The 22,361-nt window shown below is 32.1% G+C and overlaps 2 protein-coding genes across 2 annotated transcripts in view; one reads left to right on the forward strand and one right to left on the reverse strand.

Annotated features, from left to right (window-relative positions):
- The window catches only part of LOC143062766 (amino acid transporter heavy chain SLC3A1-like), a 387,949-nt gene that overhangs the window by 113,647 nt on the left and 251,941 nt on the right, over positions 1-22,361 (reverse strand). The gene's annotated exons all lie outside the window — the stretch shown is intronic.
- Positions 13,545-22,361, forward strand: part of LOC143062763 (protocadherin Fat 4-like) — a 49,819-nt gene continuing 41,002 nt past the window's right edge. The window contains exons 1-3 of the mRNA XM_076234538.1: positions 13,545-13,651; positions 14,248-15,752; positions 21,689-21,766. The gene's annotated coding sequence lies outside the window, so the exon portion shown is untranslated. The remainder of the gene's footprint in view (positions 13,652-14,247; positions 15,753-21,688; positions 21,767-22,361) is intronic.

Consider the following 22,361-nt stretch of genomic DNA (forward strand, 5'->3'; position numbering starts at 1 on the left):
AATTTAGATATGGGAAAAAAATTACTTCTTTTTTTAACTAATCCTCATTCGATACATGTAATGAAATCGAGTGGACCTAAGGACAAAACTAGTTTAGGTACTAAAATTGCAGCACGAATATCGCATTTAACAAAGTTATGTGACTATTTACTTTTGTTTTCGTATTAAAGTCTTTTATATCTTCCATTATATTTTTAATTAACGTATTTATTAGTATTACGTTAAATCTTTAACTTTTATTTTGCGTTAATTGTTTTCCGTATACAAGTCACCCTCCCTCTCTTTACATATATAAATTTTAAAATACAATAAAATCTAAGTCATAGAAATCTCTGTATATTTTTTTCAATTAAATGTATATGTGTTCGGATGGTCCTAGGACCATCATAGTTAGGACTGTCCTAAGACAGCTTTGTTTTACATCCTAAGACATGTCTCAGACACGTCCTAAGACCATCCTAAATAATGTCCTAAGACCTATCTTAGGACATATCCTAGGATACTTTCATTGACACGGCCCCCGGTTCATTTAATTTGCCTCATTATCTTTTTTATCCTGTTCTGTGGATGCCATTTTTCTGTTTACTCGTCGATTGTATTTACGTATTGGCTTCATATACTGCTGACCTACAACAAGCTTGAGGACGGTTTCTCCAGAAAATCGTGTTATGAACTCAGAAGGAGATAATAATAATTATGTTTATTTTACACAAAAGTAAGGTGTTTTTTTTTAACGAAAGTTAAAAATAAACTAACATAATATCTATATCTCTTCTGTACTTCTGTAAATAGTAAGTATATATTTCGCGCGCAAAAGCGCTCGTTTTTGTTTAACATGTCAAACGTGTAATCTTGAGTTTACTTTATAAACTATAATTCGGAAAAGTTACAAGCAGAAAAATGAAAGAAATCTGACATAATATTTTCAACTTCAATGCCAAACTGCACTGTATAAAACAAAAAACAATATTTGCATGCATCTTGAAGAATGAAGGTTTAATCAAAGATTATATATTTTAAATGTCGGCTTAGGGTTTTATCTCGTATATTAAATTGATAAATGAGCGTAAAACGACATTCCTTTCAGAGTAGTATGTTTAAAACCACGTACTTGATATATCGACTAGGTAAGACTTTAGTGTTTTTTTTTTATGTTTTACAAAAACGAAATTCAATATATAAAATTTGGACGCCTGTGTGCTGAATTCTTGTAAAATACTGCCATGAATATACAAACGGCAAACAAAGTTTTTCGTAAATTAATTTAAAATTTTAAAAAATACTTTCGTGAACTTATTATTTCGATAATATTGTGTAATTTAAAAAGGTATTTGGTAATTTGTTTTTTTTTTATCTTATTTTGTTTATTATTAGACACCATAGCTTTATAGAGATTCTATGAACTTTCATGCGTACTCGATCTTGCATTACAATAAGATTTTACAAGTAAATTCTATTAATAGGATAGCAACTAAAATCTGATTAAGAGTTGTTATGAAGAACTATTATACATGCACCTATGTTTTATAAATCCTAAAGAAACACTTTTATTTTGCATGCGTCCGAAACGCTCTTCCTAATTTTCCATCATTTGAAACGTTTATAAAAGTCAAGTTTCATCCATTTATGTTAAGCATTTACCTGAATCAGATTCAGATTGAAAGTTATCTATGTATACTAGGAACTTAAAAATATATGGATAAAAATGGCTGACACAAACATACTGCTGATTTTAAGAGTTATTTCCCTTAACTAAAGTCTATCTCCTTAAACCAAAAATACACATATTACAAAACAATTATTTGTTTCGTTATGCCAAATTCTCCACAAAACCTCTTTTCGAAATATTAACATCAATTTTAGAAGCAATCAAAGCCAGTTTTAGTGTAACGGTGAAAATAACTACTATATATGAAATCAAGATACTCTTAAAATTAACATATAAATAATAGATAAAATTGAGAAAGGAAATGGTGAATATGTCAAAGCGACAACCACCCGACCATAGAGCAAACAACAGCCGAAGGCAACCAATGGGTCTTCAATGTAGCGAGAATTCCCGCACCCGTAGGTGTCCTTCAGCTGGCCCCTAAAATATGCATAATAGTACAGTGATAATGGACGTCATACTAAACTCCGAATTATACACAAGAAACTAAAATTTAAAATCATACAAGACTAACAAAGGCCAGAGGCTCCTGACTTGGGACAGGCGCAAAATTGCGGCGGGGTTAAACATGTTTATGAGATCTCAACCCTCCCCCTATACCTCTAGCCAATGTAGAAAAGTAAAAGAATAACAATACGCACATTAAAATTCAGTTCAAGAGAAGTCCGAGTCTGATGTCAAAAGATGTAACAAAAGAAAATAAATAAAATGACAATAATACATAAATAACAACAGACTACTAGCAGTTAACTGACATGCCAGCTCCAGACCTCAATTAAACTGATTGAAAGATTATGTCTTCATCATATGAATATCAGGTACAATCCCTCCCGTTAGGGGTTTAGTATCATACTATCATAAAATATATGAGAAGAACATAACCCGTGTCATGCCAACAACTGTTTTATTTAGAAATAAATGTGTTTAGTTCCGATGCAAAGACCCTATCAGTGAATCAATGTTAAATCCAAAATATGCAATCTTTAATGACCTGACAACAGTATCGTAACTATATCCCCTTTTAATAAGTCTATTTAAAGGTTTTGTTAGTTTCTGAGGAGAATACTGACATTTTTGTGCTTTATAAAGAATATTTCCATAAAATTTTGGATGTGAAATACCTGAACGTATAAGATGTCTGCATGTTGAGTTATATTTACGAATTATTTCCTTATACCGGTGATAAAATTTAGTAAATGTTTTGACCAGTTTGTGATATCGAAAACCCTGGTGTAATAATTTTTCAGTAATACATAAATTTCTCTCGCTAAAATCTAATACATTGTTACATACACGAGCGAATCGTACAAGTTGAGATATATAAACACCATAAGATGGTGACAAGGGAACGTCACCATCTAAAAATGGATAATTAACAATAGGAAATGAAAAATCATCTCTTTTATCATAAATTTTTGTATTAAGCTTCCCGTTTATGATATAGATATCAAGATCGAGGAAAGGGCAGTGGTCATTGTTATCATTAGCTTTATTTAAAGTAAGTTCTACAGGATAAATTTCTTTAGTATACATACTGAAGTCGTCATTATTTAGAGCCAATATATCATCCAAATATCTAAAAGTATTGTTAAATTTTTGTATCAAATGTTGTTTTGATGGGTCTTTGCTAATTTTAGTCATAAATTGTAACTCATAACAATACAAAAACAGGTCCGCAATAAGTGGTGCACAGTTAGTCCCCATTGGAATTCCAATAACTTGACGATATACGGAATCTCCAAAGCGAACAAAAATGTTATCAAGTAAAAATTCAAGTGCATAAATAGTATCAAAGCATGTCCAATTGACATAGTTCTTTTGTTTATTGCTACTAAAAAATGATCTAAAAGAGTTTGAACATATGTACTCGCATTCCGACTTTTTAAATGCCCAGTTAATTAGGGATGTGAATTTTTTCTTAATAAGAATATGAGGCAAAGTGGTATATAGGGTAGAAAAATCAAAACTTTGAACAGATTCAAAATCACCAATATATGCATGCAATTTATCAAGTACTTCCAACGAGTTTTTGACACTCCAAAAGTAATTAATTCCACTATTTTCAAAGGCCTTATTTGAACAATTTATTATCAGGTTTTTTATTGTACCAAGTGTACTAGTAAGTATAACAGACAATTTAGTAGTTGAACAATGGCTGGAAGATGAAATAAATCTATATTTGTAAGGTTTTTTGTGCAGCTTCGGAAGCCAGTACATAGTTGGGACTTTCATTGTGTTTGGTTCTGCTTGTAAAGAAGTAGCTAAAAGTTTATGTTTGTTACAGATGTCATTTTCTGAAAATGAAGTCAGTTGGAATGTTGGTGAATTCGTGATTTCCTTTTGCAGAACCTCTATATAAAATTTACGTCAAACAATAATGATATTATTAGCAGCTTTATCAGCCGGGACAAAAACAAATTCCTTGGCTAGTTCTGTTAGTTTATTTTTGATACGCGAAATAGGGTTTTTATAGTTTTTGTTGAGGGTAAAATGTTCTTTGAAATGTTGTATTCGAATATCAACTATCTTCATTACTGAATTAATAAAAGAGTCCAAAGATTTTTTGTCAGCTTTTTCCCGTTTTACCCATTTCAAACAGTAGGCGCGGAGTGAGTCGTTGATGATATTACGACACTCATTCCAGTTAATAGTTGACGTGGGACGATATTTAGGTCCTTTACTGAGGAATGATTTTAACTCTCGGTCGCGAACGATGTTAAGGTCTCCTGTTATAACATGGGAAATTGGTCCATAGGTGTATTCTGAATTACTGCAATTACACGACATAGGTGTATTTTCAGTGATATTTACATCTTTACACAATTGGCTATAATTAAACACATATTTTCGGGTAGATTTCTTGTAAATATAACAAATGAGAGGGAGTTCAGTATTATCAAAATATCCAGGAATTTGGTCTTTAACAGAATGGTCGTTAAAAATACCGGCAATATTTACAAAATCAAAACCTTTATTGACATACTTTATTTTAATAAAATGTTTTTTATGATCTTCAGGGCGATCAATTTTTGGAAACAGTTTAGAATAACAATATGCCATTATAATTTGGACAATTTCATACTTAGGACTGTAATATGAAATTGTGTTGCAATCCTCTAAAATTTTATTTAATTTATTTATAGGTAAAGAACAAAGCTTGGTTAACAGATAATGTCTGCCGTTGTTTTTTGAAATGGAAATTAGGTCCGAAATATTTGTATGGTTGGTCCGAAATTTTCTTTGATTGCGATTTTTTCTGCGTCCATGAGAACGATTTTTACGAACAGTTTTAGAAACTATATCCAAAATGTTAACAGAATCGGTTCTTGATATATTGCCAATTCCCATGATATTATCATTAAGACCGAGAGGGTAGACTGTCTGTAATTTTTTAATCCAATTTAATTCATTTATTTTTCGTGATCGTACAAACTTGGAATGAGATTCACCAGGTTGCTTATTTACTACTTCTAAAGGTTGAACTGTTAAATATTTAATAGGATGACTGTGCTTCTTAAGATGTTGATAAATGATACTTTTGAATTTATTGGGTCTTTTAAAACGATACAGGTGTTCTTGCGTGCGTTTAGATAAATATCGCCCAGTTTCACCTACGTACTGAATACCGCATCCCGGTTTGTTTCATGTGAGTAAATAAATAATACTGTTTGTTTTTCAAGTAATATCAGTTTCAAAATTTAGAGAAAATGTGCGACCATTAAATGTGGACCTTACTGTATTGTTGGTGGAAAGACGGGGACACGTAAGTCATTTTTTGGCATGACACTTATCGATAGAAGGGTAACCACGATTTTTATTGTTAAAAACGTTAGCTATAGTAGTATTTTTAGATAAGCGATTCTGAAGATTGAGACGTGTAGATACCCTTTGAACGAGTTTAGTATTTAATATTTTTCCATTTCTAAGCTTCATATTTGTTTTTTGGTATGTAGATTTATTACAAAGGAGCAAAGACTGGCGTCCACAATATGAACCATCACACAGTAGATTAAATTGTGTAAAAATGATAAAACTGTTCGGCTCAAGACGTCAAATGCTTATTGTCATAAGTTACCCGACAAATTTAAAAAAAGAAAGGGTATATCAAGGTAGCGACTGACGTCTGACTAAATAGATGAATGGGGCTGAATATTAAAATACTACTTTTTGATAGATATTCCTAAAGTAATGAACATAGAGAAGTTCTCGCTCGGACACACACTCCATAATCTAGTATAATATAAGAGCATAAACCTTAAGCACGGGGAGGCACTCTACTGTCTCCACACGGCACTAAAGACAAACTCTGTAAAAAATAAAATTGAGAAAGGAAATGGTGAATATGTCAAAGCGACAACCACCCGACCATAGAGCAAACAACAGCCGAAGGCAACCAATGGGTCTTCAATGTAGCGAGAATTCCCGCACCCGTAGGTGTCCTTCAGCTGGCCCCTAAAATATGCATAATAGTACAGTGATAATGGACGTCATACTAAACTCCGAATTATACACAAGAAACTAAAATTTAAAATCATACAAGACTAACAAAGGCCAGAGGCTCCTGACTTGGGACAGGCGCAAAATTGCGGCGGGGTTAAACATGTTTATGAGATCTCAACCCTCCCCCTATACCTCTAGCCAATGTAGAAAAGTAAAAGAATAACAATACGCACATTAAAATTCAGTTCAAGAGAAGTCCGAGTCTGATGTCAAAAGATGTAACAAAAGAAAATAAATAAAATGACAATAATACATAAATAACAACAGACTACTAGCAGTTAACTGACATGCCAGCTCCAGACCTCAATTAAACTGATTGAAAGATTATGTCTTCATCATATGAATATCAGGTACAATCCCTCCCGTTAGGGGTTTAGTATCATACTATCATAAAATATATGAGAAGAACATAACCCGTGTCATGCCAACAACTGTTTTATTTAGAAATAAATGTGTTTAGTTCCGATGCAAAGACCCTATCAGTGAATCAATGTTAAATCCAAAATATGCAATCTTTAATGACCTGACAACAGTATCGTAACTATATCCCCTTTTAATAAGTCTATTTAAAGGTTTTGTTAGTTTCTGAGGAGAATACTGACATTTTTGTGCTTTATAAAGAACATACAATCCTAGTTTCTTTTATTTTGCAGTATACACAACACTTGATGTCGATAACTTTTTAAACCATAAAAAAAGTATTTCACAATATAACATTAAAATATATTGAAAGAACTAAACGAATTTCTGTCTCATTTGGTCTTAAGACAGGAATACATTATAATACTTTTTAAAAAGAAAATTGTGATCCAAACAAAAACAATTTCTGAAACTTACTTCATCCTGGCGTGTCGAGGACTTTTTTTTCAACAGAAAATAGACATTCATATAGGTACCGAATGCATGGGCTCGTGTTTTTGAAATCATATAATGAGGTATTTCAAAAAGAAAAACAGTCTAGCATCATCATTAAACTTCACGTTCACTATACAGATGTTTTCTCTAGTCAAATCATTCAACGTTTTATGATCAAGTTGGATCCACCTATTCCATCGAACTTAGAATTAAGGATACCCCAATGTGTCTCATATCTTAAATCTACAAAATTAATTCACAATGAGGGTCAGTTAGGAACAATCAAAAGCTTTGTGACATATTCGATAATTCATACTTGAAGGGCCAGACACAATTTTGTAAATTAACCAAAATATCTTATAAAAAATCACGAAAAGGAGAAGATTGGACTTTTCAATGGTACTACGATTTGTCCCACATACTAGTATGTGGAAACAACCTGATTTGTATATTTGTAATGTTAAATCTTTAAAAGATAGATAATTTAAAATTCAATTTTCAGAGCAAAATCATGCACGTTTTGCACCAATGCCCTTTGCCACGCACAGGGGGATATATCGAAGCAAAAAATAAAGTAAGATTGAGTGCTGTTTGCTTAACCAAATTTAAAAGGATTATACTCGAAACGACGAGAAAAAGTGTAATGCCCATGCAACAATAAATGAATCATGATGCTCGGAACGAGCACCCCTCCCATAAAGCTAAAGCTTTTAAAGATCTCCAAAAAAACATTTCTTTATTTAAAGATAGAACAAAAACCGATTTCGTATATGTTAGTTTCTTTTTACCGAGGTTCATATATCTTTATAGTACATAAGCCTTTCTTGTACAAAGATCTATGTTTCTATTATGTGAATCATGTATATAAATAAACTCATCATAGATACCAGGACTACATTTTGTTTATACGCCAGACGCGCGTTTCGTGTACAAAAGACTCATCAGTGACGCTCGAATCCAAAAAAGTAAAAAAAAGTATAATTCAATGTATAGTATTCATGATTACAATATCATAGCTTCTGATCTTATTCCAACTCTTCATGCGATTGTTGTCTTCCCATGTTATAGGGCCTGTTTGTATATGGACTTGTGATATTTAACATGACTCCAAAACGAACTATTATACACATCCTTAGATTTTTCTTGATCTTGCAGTTATGTTTGCTCCATGATTAAGGCCTTACTTTGACTGTGGAATGAAAACCCGCATTAAAGCGATGAAAATCTGGTTCATATATAATAGCAAGTGTGTTTATGGATTTCATGTTTTAAACTAATGCATCCGTTTTTCCATTGATGGGAAATTACCTAGATATTTTGTTTTATTAAAATGGTAACCAATATTCTTAAGTATTTAAAAAAAAGGTGTCACTGTGCAGTGTCTAACTTATCTATCGCTTTATTTGAATCTAGGCTAAATATAAGATATCTTAGGATTTATCAAGTTTAATTAAATGTAAGAAAAGTATAACCGTTATCAGCCATGTTATATAAGATCGATACATATTTTAAATAATCAATATTTTTGCAATATATATTTTTAAAGACTTCCTGGTTGATAAAATTGATAAGTGTTTTTGACCAAAATCTCTTAGATAAACTAGAGTGTCTGTTTTGCATAACTCTTTGATAAATTAATACTTATCGAATACTTTATGATGCAAAAGATTAAAGTATCAAGATTGTTATCTACTTGACCGAAATTTTACCACATTTTGTAATTTTCGTAATTGGGAAAACGATTTATTTCACTATCAATGTCATTTTCAAGTATTTCATGAATCTTTTGTGTCTTAAAATTCTCTACATAATATTTATTCTCTACATCATATTCAGAAAAACTTATAAAATGTGTGTTATGTTATATATGTTCTAAAAAAGAAAAGAATAAATCTGTCTAAAAACAAGATTTCAACATTTACATTTATACAAAGTTGGTTTGACCTGTCACACTGTTTTCTGTCGGCCGTTTAAAAGAATTCATGATACATAATCATGGATCTTGTTTCTTTAACTTTTTCTTACTTTCATGCCATTGTTCTCTGTCTTGATATCTATGATAAGTTAATTTCCTTTAAAAAAATGCTTAATGTTTACCAATATACTCTTCATATTTAAGTACCTCTATCCTTATTTTTTGCCGATTTTTCATATTTTTTTTAATTGTATGCCTATTCTCAATTCTGTAAATCTATCGTTTTTTATGTTTTTTTTACAATTGGCCTGTATACAACAGCTAAAGTCACACACTATACATGTTGCCAGGGAGAAAACCAGCCTTTAAATTAAACGGATACACTACAAACTCCCTCTCGGACAAAATGATTTATAAAACATAATCAAAGAAAACCACTCACGAACTCGAGGTAGCTGACTTTGAACAGGAACATGACACTGTAGCTCGAGGTTCATGTCTTTAGACATTGGCATGAGCATGGAGCTCTAATGTTATCGACTTTAGACAGGAACATGACCACTGAGTTCGAAATTCTGGACTTCGGACAGGAATATGAACTTGGAGCTCCGGGTTCTTGACTTCGGACAGGAACATGAATTTGTAGCTTGACGTTTGTCTTTGGACAGGACATGAACATGAGCTCTGTGTTCCTGTCTTTGAACAGGAAATTGATCTTAGAGCTCGAGGTTGCTAAATTTGGACAGGGACGTGAATATAAGCATGTATCAGTTTATAAAGAGAGAAAAAGAGTTAACCGCTAAAAAATTCTTTTTTATTAATCTTTAAAACGAGCAATATTACAATACCCCTAATAAAACATCGGCTAAATAAATACTTGAAGGGTTACATACATGTCGGTATGATATTTTATGATTTATATCATACATTTTGTGCTCTTATCAAATATTCTTTCGTATATCGCTACCGTAATGCTTGAGTTTTTAAAAGTTATAAAATGACAGTAAATAGTTAAGATATAAGGTTGTGTTATAAAACAATTTTACATCAATATCGTAGATTATCTGGAAAAACGAGATAAAGTTAACACGCTTTAAACAGATTGAAAATATTATAACTGAATTCTCGGATAAACATATTAAGGAAGTAGAAAATCCGAAACTCGCAAACGAGGAAAAAAATATCTATTCTTTGCAACAGTCATTGAACTTTTTATTTTCGATCATATCTGATTAAAGTGACGGTAAGTGCTATATATTCATTTCAAAAGAAAACTGACTGGTCTTTTTTTTTGTAGTCTTAGAAATATCATGTTTTTGGAACATTTCAATTTTCCATTGTAATTTATGTGCTTTATTAATAATCTGGCTGTTGCATAATATATCATAATTAGAATTATTTGCCTATTCCAAGAATATAAAGATAGAAAATGTATTCATATATTGCTTTGAATTTAATTTTTTAAACAATTAAAAAAAAACTTCATCTCCAAAGCAGGTCTAGTAACCGCTCGACTCTGTCTATCTTTTCATCATTCTCACGTTTGTCTGAAAGGCCTTTTGTGGAAAATGTCGTCAAAGTTTTCCTCGGCTTCTATGAATTGAATACTAATTCAAATCAATGAACGCATACATTCATTGGCAATTATACCGAATCTTCTTATTTTTTTTTATGTAATTGCCGTATGACGTAAAATCTATTATAGTTTGTTATATTTCCAACTCAGATTAGTATGTTGTGTTCAAAATATAAATTTGACTCACGTTTACTTCTGCTTTAGAACTACTGTGATGGAACTGTTGGAAATTGTCATACAAGTGAAAAGATTGATCTATTCATTGTTGGTGTGCATGATCCGATTTGAGGGGATGACGACAATTAATTTTCTTTTGATGAACCATGGTAAGTTTTCAAATGAAAAACAAGTCCTGTTTTAAAATGCATTTTAGACTGGGGATTTTTTCGTATTACTAATGACTTGCTTTTCAGATATTTCTTACCTCTCTTTTTGTTAAGTCATCAGTTCTATACGATTCACTGATAGATTTAAAACCCGTAAAAGGGAGGCAGAAGAGGTGTGAAAATCTTTCGGTAAAGAAAAACAATCTAGAATACTTTTTGTCAATTTGTTTACAGAGGATACTGGGTCTTACTGAATTCCAATTTGTATATACATATGCACCATGATTTTAGATAGATTTCTGAATTTGAGGCATAACATACATTTACCGCGTATTCTGCAAAGTGTTTATTCTGTATTGTTTCGAATGAACAACTTCGTGTTTTCAACGTTGTCGATTCGGGGTACGCTATTAATGGTGGATCATCTGTATATTATAGTTCCTCAGATAGATTTTTCTTGATAGTCAAATACTATCAACAAGACCGTTTGAGATTAGACAGCGATACGACACGAAAAGTGAAAAAGTCGGATTAGTATCCTCAATTATCTGGAATGTCCTATTATTGTCTGAACGCAGTCGTTTTAGTTCGTAACAGATTCCTACTGATCGGGAATGGTCCGAATAGTTCGGCAAAGCACCCCGACAGTTAGGTGCGTCCCGTAACATTCGGGGAAACTCAGCCGATTTTGTCTAGTCGGATTACAATCGTGCCTATGTCGTGACAGATTCTGCTGTATCGAATCGAATTCCTAACAATGTTCTGTGTATTCGGGACGGTGTCCTGTGGAACGGGAATGATCTGGAGAAGTCCCGACAATAACAGAATACAATACGACTGAGACCAGAAAAAGCCGTTTGCAATGCGATAGAGCGGACCGTGATAGGATTACGTTCCGACAGTACCTGATCATCCCGATTATGCCGACAGTTTTTGAACGGATAACTTCCGTCAGCGTCGGTTCACTGTCTTGTCACTATCTGATCTCTGTCGGATTACATTCGGTAGAATCGGGACGCAGTCGTGACAGACTCGGTCGATTTTTACCTGGCGAAAGATACAAATCGAATTTCCATCCACGATTCACAGGATCTTGATCAGACTTTTGACAAATTTTAATCGGGAATGGTCCTGTCAAGGACGGCAGTAAAAATCGTGAATGTGTGACCCCAGCTTAAAGAAAAACAATCTAGAATACTTTTTGTCAATTTGTTTACAGAGGATACTGGGTCTTACTGAATTCCAATTTGTATATACATATGCACCGTGATTTTGAATAGATTTCTGAATTTGAGGCATAACATACATTTACCGCGTATTCTGTAAAGTGTTTATTCTGTATTGTTTCGAATGAACAACTTCATGTTTTACTCCATGTTGTTTTAATGTATTTTTTTATGTAATTGTTCTCTAGTATTTATTTTTTCCGACCAATTATATTCTGTATTCTTTATATTTGAGCACACTATTATTTTCTATTTTGTTTTGGTTTTTTTCTGTACACTTGGGCCATTATTATCTATTTTGTCAACCCCATTCAAACCGTCATATTTTTAATATGACATTGTGAATCGACAATCACTTAAAATAGGACATTTTTTTATCAACAATTTTAAATTTATATCTCGGTAAGTTATATTTCGAATCCATAAAACAATATTCGAGGACAGGTAAAGATAAATGTTTATTTTGTGTACCACGTGGTAGTAATGGTATAGAACTATGGCTATCAAGATTTTTCGTAAAGGGCGTCTGTCGGTCTGTTCTCTATCAATTGATGTAATAATACTGTATTGACTGTACAACAATTCTGACCACACAACCAACCCTCATTAAATAAGCATGAGAGATACGGCGAGGGAGCATAGTAAATGCTTACTCAATAAGCATAGTCCCAGGTTAGGGGGAGGGTTGGGATCCCGCTAACATTTTTAACCCCGCAACATGATTTATGTATGTGCCTGTCCCAAGTCAGGAGCCTGTAATTCAGTGGTTGTCGTTTGTTTATGTATTACATATTTTCTTTTCGTTCATCTTTTTTTTATATAAATAAGGCCGTTAGTTTTCTCGTTAAAATTGTTTTACATTGTCAAACTGGGCCTTTTATAGGTGACTATGCGGTATCGGCTTTGTTCATTGATGAAGGCCGTACGGTGACCTATAGTTGTTGATGTCTGTGTCATTTTGGTCTCTTGTGGACAGTTGTCCCATTCGCAATCATATCACATCTTCTTTTTTATAGTGATTTTCTCATAAATCTGTAATTTTCTTAATTTTTTGGTTAAATAATAACCGATATTATAGAAAAATATAAACAAAGAAACGATCAATGAACCTTTAACAATCGTTGCTTGGCAATTTTTTAAAATCTTGAAATGATCTTTAAATGAAATTTCACCTATAACTGTTTATGATTGTTAATCTTTGCAGATTCAATAACAGGGATCTGTAAGAGAAAACAAAACATGGGAAGCAAATGAAACTATTTAAAAAACGACAGGTATACAGCACTAAGTAAATATATATATTGTAAAACACTTTACCTAACATGTATTGTATAATTGTCTAATGTAATGGTACGAAAACAATATAACACTGTATAAGGAAATAGACAGAGAACTGGCTTGCAGTTTATTTAATTTTTAAGTAGAATTATTGAGAAAGAATTATTCAGTATTATTTAACTGTAGTGTTTAGGTGTATTCCCAGCACCGTCAGATACACACGGAGGACGGGAATAAATGTTTCCATTGTGAAGATCATGGACACTATATGATCCATCCTTGCCAATTGAGCAATTATTTCTTTTGGTACGTTACGACTCAAAAGTTAAAACTTAAATTCGAAGTTTAATATGTTTATTACAAGCTTATTAATTTTTCGCCAAAGTCGGCAATTCTACTACAGATTTTTTAAATACATATGATTTCACACTGCTTTTTTTTCAGTTGCAAAATATCTGAAATTAGATTAATTTAATCCACCGACGTGTCCCGATTGGACTCAATTTTCTACCATTACATGGACATACAAATGTACATGTTCACCACAAAATTTCTAAAAACAAAACTTTTTCTTCTAAATATTCAATTAGACTAAGTATTGTATTGTCATATACCATTTGTTATAATTATAAAATGAAATATAGAGTATTAACAGATATGTTTGAACACCCCACCAGTAAAAGTCTACAAAAATGTCAAAGATCAATAGCATACAGAAGAAGCTAACAACTAAGATTAGGAACTACAGGCTCATAACTCGTATACACATTTGAAGTACTTGTTTTCACACAATTCAGGAAAAAGACGATTGAGACAGATAAGAAAACCTTCATTTGTGTAAAACAAGCAATAGTTTTTTTTTAATTTAAACACTTTTAAATGATTTTTTTTTATACTTCCAGTTAACAGCAGTGAATTCAGTAAATCAACATTTCGTGAGTAGGTGTTGAATAAGGTGTACGTTAAAAGTCAAATTATGTAAGTATTAAAGTTTTTATATGGATATCTCCAAAGTAAGTATAAAAATTTGCATATTTATTATTTCAGATGCTTTTTTAGTTTTAGATGCTTCTTTATTTCAGGTACAAGGTAAGTATGCTTGGTAAGATAGTAGCGAATTTGTTGCTTATATTGCTTTCATAGCATACATGCATCATGCAGTTTATCAGTACAGTTGAATGTTTGTTTAAAATAAAATAAAAAAAAAGAAGTCTTTTACTCGGAAATTTTGTCTGCTCCGTCGTTTTTTTTCTCTCTCCATTTTTAATGTAAATGTTTAAAGTCATAAGAAACGAGTGACCGGTGGAAAATAATGTTCTTCCAATTCTTGAACCAATGCATACAAACTTCATAAACTTAGTCTTCTGAGCACAAATTTATCATTTTTTTCGTGTAAATTTCGTATAATCGTCAATTTTTTTTCAATCGGTCAGTGTTGTTGTGAAAATATATCAGGTAATTAAAGTTCGTGTTTTGAAGCCGAAGTTTAACGATTGTCAATTGTTTGTCAACAATCGACAAAAAATCAACAAAAAAGCATGGAAATTGAGCACGCAGTGTTTAACATGTAATTTCAGATAATAGTTTATTTTAAGGACATCCATGCGTATTGCGATCACCAGATTTTTACGAGATGGGTCACACCGAGGTCACTTTGCATACGGAAAATATGTCGGGGGGAATAGCTTCCCGGAAGGAAGCAATTGAAATAAAGTAAACTTCTTCTAAATATGAATAAATTAAAGAATTTTCTTCAGAAAAAAGTATATTTACATAAGTTTTATAATGAAAACTATCCATTGAGTTATAAAAAAACATATGCATTATTTTTTTTAATTTGAGGCTTCTTATGACTTTAAATATATAAAACACAATATGTGGGAAAAACATTTGCTCAATTCATCGTGAGGGAATTCAATGCATTTATGATAGTAGTAGTATTTTAAACAGGTAGAGCAAAATATGTTTTGCGTTGTTGGTTTACATCGTTCTCCATTATAGTTGACCAATCAGTGACGTGCCCTCTTTTAAAATTTCGGTGAATGCCATTTCCTTACAGAAAATACAACTACAGAGGAACCACTAACCACTGATCATACATATTCTGAGGAGATAACAACAACACCGACCACGACCGAAAACCATTTCTCATCGAGACTGGCATCCACACCTTCTAAAACGACGACGACAAAACAGACGACTACGTCTGCTAGTCCATCACCCACACCCTGTATTGGTGGAGGATTGAACAGAACTGATGCCACACTTGACGAGGAATGCGGTACACATGGTGAAGATGCAAAATGTAATGTTTCAAACAGTGCATGTACTGAAACATCTATAGCTAGTACTTGGAGATGCCGATGCGTCCAGGGATATGCCAAGAAGAGTGATTCATGTCAGCAATGTAAGTGTTCCTCATATTCATCTTATGACTATGTCATATAAATTTTGCGAAATATTCTTTTTCATAATGTAACAGTGCTATAAGCAAAGTCAAAATATCCGTCATCGTAAGAATGTAGATTTCCGTAAATAGTATCATGAGTATGGCGTCCACATCAGTGACATATCAATTAATTTTGATACCAAACTATTTCGTTTGAAAAAGTTCCAGAATACGGAGAACCACCATACACTGTTCCAAAAGAGACATTTTATGTGTTATCCTGTTGAAACAAGATTCAACAGACTCCTATTCGATCTGTTTCCCAGCTTGGTATATTTAAAAAAAAAACAATGTATAGTTATTCTATATGAAACATCGATATCATTGAAAAACGTCAAGATTGTATTGGGTAAAATATATTTTTAGACGGAAATAATGACTTCATCAAGATGCCAAAAAAAAATCACGCTTTCGGTTTGGAATCCTTATGGTGAAATGTTAAATTATTGGCAATGCAAATGACAGTGTTTGTACGACGTACATTGTATTTGACTTCTTTATTTACAGCAAGGATAACATTAGTGATAATACCAATGAAAAATATCTTTAAAATATTATTTATATTTATTGAATCCAATCTATAATTTTCTAGATAAAACATCAATAAAATACGTATCTTATTTGGAAAACTTGTCGAACAACATGTTGTAAACTTCTAGATTGTCATATGATGCCTTATTTCACAATATAATATAAAAATCTAACTATGACTAGCAATCTCGCGTCATTCTGAAATTAATCTTAATTAAACATTCTCGATGACACGAGCTTTAACAATAAAGAGCACCACATCTGTGGCAACGTTAAAGTCCACAATTCCTCTAAAGTCCACAACACCGCTAAGGCCATAACAAATTTCCGCTAAAGTCCACAACGCCGCTAAAGTCCTCAAACTTTCCGCTAAAGTCCACAAAATTACCTCCGCTAAAGTCCACAAGAAAACGCCGTTAAAGTCCACAATAACAAGTTCCGCTAAAGTCCACAAAAAAGCACCGTTAAAGTCCACACCAATTTTTTTATTGTTAAAAACATATTATTCGTTATTTTTATCCCAGTAGTACAATACAAAGCATTGGCCTTTCTTCTCGGTAGTATTTTTTTTTATCAGTTTGATACATGAAAAAAGTACAGTATCGGTATATGATTTTGTTCTATCAATTTTGATCTTGATGGCCAATTTGGACATCATTTCTAAAAAGTTTGTAAATTCGTTATTTATTATTACTGCATTCAACAAGTATTTTTTTTCTCTTATTCTTTGCATATAATCACTTTTTGACATAATTAATGTACAAAGCAAAGGTGGCTCCTAATCTATAACATTTGAACGGCATGCAACAATCTTGATTATATCATTAAACAAAAAAAATACTAAGTTTATGAATTACCAAAGGTCTCCTGTCGCAAAACTTTTAACCAACGTTTAACGTTATTAATTTCTGTAATGATTTTCAGAACGGAAAAATGAAGCCAGTATGATAAATTCCAAATAAAAAAGAAAATATTCTTTAAGTTATATTTTTATCGATTAGTATCAGATATCGATGCGTTGAATGGGTTTCTACCAAAATGTCACAACAAAACCTGATTTGATCGATATAGGAAGATGTGGTATGAGTCACAGTGCCAATAAGACAACTCTCTATCCAAGTTAAAATTTATAAAAGACCATTATAGGTCAAGGTACGGCCTTCAACACGGAACCTTGGCTCACACAGAACAGCCAGCTATAAAAGTCCCCAACAATTACAAGTGTAAAACCATTCAAAAGGAAAAACCAATGCCCATAAATGGGGCTTAAGAAAATATACATACACTAGTTGTTTATCTTGGTAAAGTGTTTTAATCACATGTAAAATTACTCACAAGATTAATTTCTATAAACTCACAAAACGCTAAATCTGTTCTACAGTATTAAACCAATAAAATTGTATTGAAAAGAACAGAAACATTCTTTGATATTATATAATTCGTAAAAGTTTCAGCTTAAAACTTCATACTAGTCTTCCATTTAGCCTTTTCAAAATACTAAAAAAAGTATCTTTAAAAGAGAACAAGTGTGGACACAGATGAGTGTGGATAGTATGTTTGGATGTTTGACAGTGTTTTATGATAAATGTAGTTCTATGATTTTCCTACATGTGTTATTAACTGTGTTGCACGATGACAACAAACCTGAGCATTAGGAGTGTTGTTTATTTTATATTTAGTTTAGTTTTTATGTTCAAGACGGGCATGGAAAAACACTAATTGCATTAGTTACCAAATGATTATGATAGAATATGTTCCACGTCTTTGATTTGGGATACATTTTATAGCTAGGAGAGCAACACATAATAGGTTAAATTTTTAAAAGAGAATAAAGAAACGAAATTAACTCTGAAAGCGATACCGTGAACTTTGATGTGACGTACATTTTATCAATCAATATGACTATAGGATAGTTCAACAATTGTTGGTGTTCGGGCTCAATGCAAGATGAACGTTCCTATCGCCTTTATTCTATATCCACATCCTGTCTTTATCCTATATCCACATATATTTTATTTAGTCATACTTTTCTTCGGTTAGTTTTGTTTTTCATTTTTGGTGTAAATCAAATTTTTGGATAAGATATAAACTTTGTGTTATATCATCAGAAATTGAGAATTAACGCTTCAAAATAGATAAATTACCAAATAAACAAATAAACCTATGAGAGGTCTGCTTCTATTGGTACTAATTTTGATTAAAATATTACATGAAATAGTTCCTAAATATTTGTTATGAAAAATATCCGTAGATTTCATGATATATATAACAACTAATTATAGGTGACAAATACTTCTGACCATTTTACTTTACTGGCTTATCGGTTTTTGAAGTACAACGTTCCTAAATGTTCTAAAAACTTATCTTCCAAAATATACATGTATGTACTTCCATAACTTCAATTGCAATTTGAGCATTTGAACTTAATTCCATACTAAAACATGTAGCGTCACTTTTTAGCTCACCTGGCGCGAAGGGCCAAGTGAGCTTTTCTCATCAAAGTGTAACTAAACTTATCCACAATCATCATAAGAGTATATAGTTTAAAAAATGTGTCCGATGACCCTGCCCGCGAACGAAGATGGTAGACATGGCTAAAAATAGTACATAGGGTAAAATCAGTTTTTGGTTTATATCTCTGAAACTGAAGCATTTAGAGCAAATCTGACGGTAGCAAAAATGTTCATCAGATTTAGATATATCTGCCCTGAAATTTTCAGACAACCAGTTGTTGGGTTGCTGTCCCTGAGTTCTTTGCTATTATCTTAGATATTATTATAGTATCTAATGATATCTTATACTATAAATTATGATTTTAACCTTATTTTACATGATTTCCAAAGGATCAGTAAATACAGGTGAGCGACACAGGCTCTTTAGAGACTTTAGTTTATTTGGTTAAAGTTTTTATTTCATTTTCTGACTCTTGATAAATTTGACAAATGCACATGTATGGTCGACCTCATACTAAACCATACGAGTATACTCATACGGTACGAGTATACGTTCAGGTATACTTATATGGTCCACATTGTACGCGTAAGGGTTCAAATCAGATATACTCATATTGTCTGGAACATATATATATATATACATGTAGCATTGTTGAAAAAAACTTATACTTGTACTCATCATGGATAAGTACCGATTATCAGGTTGTCTGCATGTTGATATGCGCTTACTCGACAAAAAGCTTCATATTATGTCTCGCAGCTGATATTTTACAATATTAATATGCCGATAACCTGATAATCGATTTATCGGGCTGTATTTGCGTCTTTTGGAAGTATTGTCTTAGTTTCACCAGCAACCTAGAAGTTGACTTGATAAGTTCGGGTCAAACTTATTAACGTCGGTTCAAACATTAAGACGTCGCTAATATGTCCGGGTCAAAGTTATTAAGGCCAGGTCAACCTAGTTGACGTCACAAAGCCGTGATATGGAGTTTTATTAAGAGCTGAGCAGATTGATATAGACAGTTGGACGACCGATAATACACAATACAGAACCACATCCGCGTATAATTTAGAATGAAATTCAAAACAGTGTGGCTGTGGCCATTGATTGACACATTAAAATCATCCATTGACTAGGACAATTTAGGTGAACGTTTGTATGTAACAACCACTGCTCACTGTGTACTTTTTAAAGACACTTAAACTATGGGGTCACCAAAGGTTCTCAACACCTTAATAAAGTAATTCGAAAAACTAATCAGAAATAACACGATGTTTTGATTTATATCAATTATATAAATTAAAACATAAAGGTTATTCCTGATTAATTTTTTGAATTATTTTATAATTAAAGGCGTAAAGAAACCTTTGGTGACCCCACAGTTTAAATGTCTATCGTAGACCGTACGTCGTGAACGGTGGTCGTTACAGACAAACGTTCATGTAAATTGTCCCAGTCAATGGATGATTTTAATGTGTCAATCAATGGCCACAGCCACACTGTTTTGAATTTCATTCTATTCAATTCATCTTTCATTCTGAAACAAATTCATTTTCCTTTTTGAAAACAAAACAAACAGTTGTTTATAATGTCTGTGTCATTTTGGTCTCTTGTGGACAGTTGTCTCATTGGCAGTCATACCATATCTTCTTTTTTATATGCAAACCAAAGAGTGATGGAAATCTGCTGAGCACCAAAAAATGCATGAATGTGTGGTATTCTTTATCGTTATTTTTATTTCAAAAAAGAACATGATGTATCCAAGTCTATTTTTGAGATTTACGGACCGTTTTGGCTGCTGTGGAACCTAACAGACACTGAATGGAAATCTTACTTATGTTTTATAGATATTGCAAAGGAAATTTAAATATCAAATATAGGCTCCAAATTATGTCTCCAGCATATACATAAAGAGAACGCTATGTTGGAGTTTCTTATGGATGAACAAATATTTACTAAAGAATAAAAAGAATATAATAGTTAGATAACTTTTCAGAAATGTTGTCTGTTTGATTGATAGAAAATCGCATAAAAATCGATAAAGCAAATACTATTATTTTTTCATTCATCAAAATAGAATTTATGCTGACAAGAAATACTTTCTAAGAACAAAAGTCCTTGCTTTTAATTAGATCTATAATATCGGGTGTAAACTTTGAAAATTGTCTTTTGATAATGAAAAAAAAAATGTTTGGACTTTAACGGTGCTTTTTTGTGGACTTTAGCGGAACTTGTTGTTGTGGACTTTAACGTTGTTTTCTTGTGGACTTTAGCGGAGGTCATTTTGTGGACTTTAGCGGAAATTTTGTGGACTTTAGCGGCGTTGTGGACTTTAGCGGAAAATTGTTGTGGACTTTAGCGGTGTTGTGGACTTTAGAGGAATTGTGGACTTTAACAGAGCACAAGTAAATAAAAGAATACTTGATAGCAATCGTGTTTTAGTGAATCTAGCAAAATAAAAGTATTGACTGTTTCTTTTAGTAATTGTATAGGGTTGTAAAAGGGTTGACCGTGCGCACATCTTTAGAATGACAGAAGTGGATAGATGTAAATCGTCACAGTTTAATTTAAAATAATTACAAATATTTTATAGATTTACATATTTGAAAAGAAAATTTTGAAGGGATAAAAGTTAAATATGTGTAGCAACAAACAAAAGCACAACTGCAATTAAAAGCAAACAATACTGAAGTAAATTGTAATCTTCTATTAAGATACATGAGGATACTAGGTATCAACGAAAACAATATTTTACTTAAAAGATTTATAGTATTGAAGGAGTTATTCGAGTAAGACTAGGGGCGATTGTTTTGGCAAAATGAATTTTTATAATAGGATACGTTTCAATTTTAGGGAACAATTGTGACATATGAAAGCACTTTACTTATACATGATGTTCATTTTAGTGCCTACTAAATTATTCAACCAAGAGTCTCAAAAGGTGTCAATAAATCTTAATGAAAGCAGTCCTATAGGCCACGAAGGTAAGTCATTTAAGTATAATCAACAGTCACTCATGATGTTTTATAAGAACAAAACTAGGACATAAGACCAACATTTATATGTTTTTTTTTTAATATTCATTGAATATTGTACCGAACAAGTCCATGGGATTCACATTTAAACTAGACAAAAATTAGATTATAACGTATCTCGCTCTTTATTTGTGTAATTTGTTTTCAAGCAGGTGTAATTTTAGAAGTTATGTTCATGAGTGTACTATGCTTGTCATATACAGAAATTGATGATTAACGATTGAAATAAATGCATCTAAGAAATTAAAAACTAAAAAGTTGTTGATGTTGGTATTTGTTTGTGTGTAGATCAATGGAAATAATTTCTTTATATTGAAGACTTGATCACTTTGATAGGCTTCTGGTTTAAATGCAAAATGTTTAGATAGTCGGTAAGATAAATTCGTTACACAGTGTTTTAATGCCTTATGCGATGTGACCTAATACGATATTTATGATGTAAGAAAATTTCATTTAGGGTGTCCCCTCTCACCCCATATGTAACTTACTGGCCCCATTAATGTTGGGTCTCTAGTACACCGTGTAACTAATAATATGGATCAAC

Source organism: Mytilus galloprovincialis, chromosome 2 (genome assembly GCF_965363235.1).
Source record: "Mytilus galloprovincialis chromosome 2, xbMytGall1.hap1.1, whole genome shotgun sequence".
NCBI lineage: Eukaryota > Metazoa > Mollusca > Bivalvia > Mytilida > Mytilidae > Mytilus > Mytilus galloprovincialis.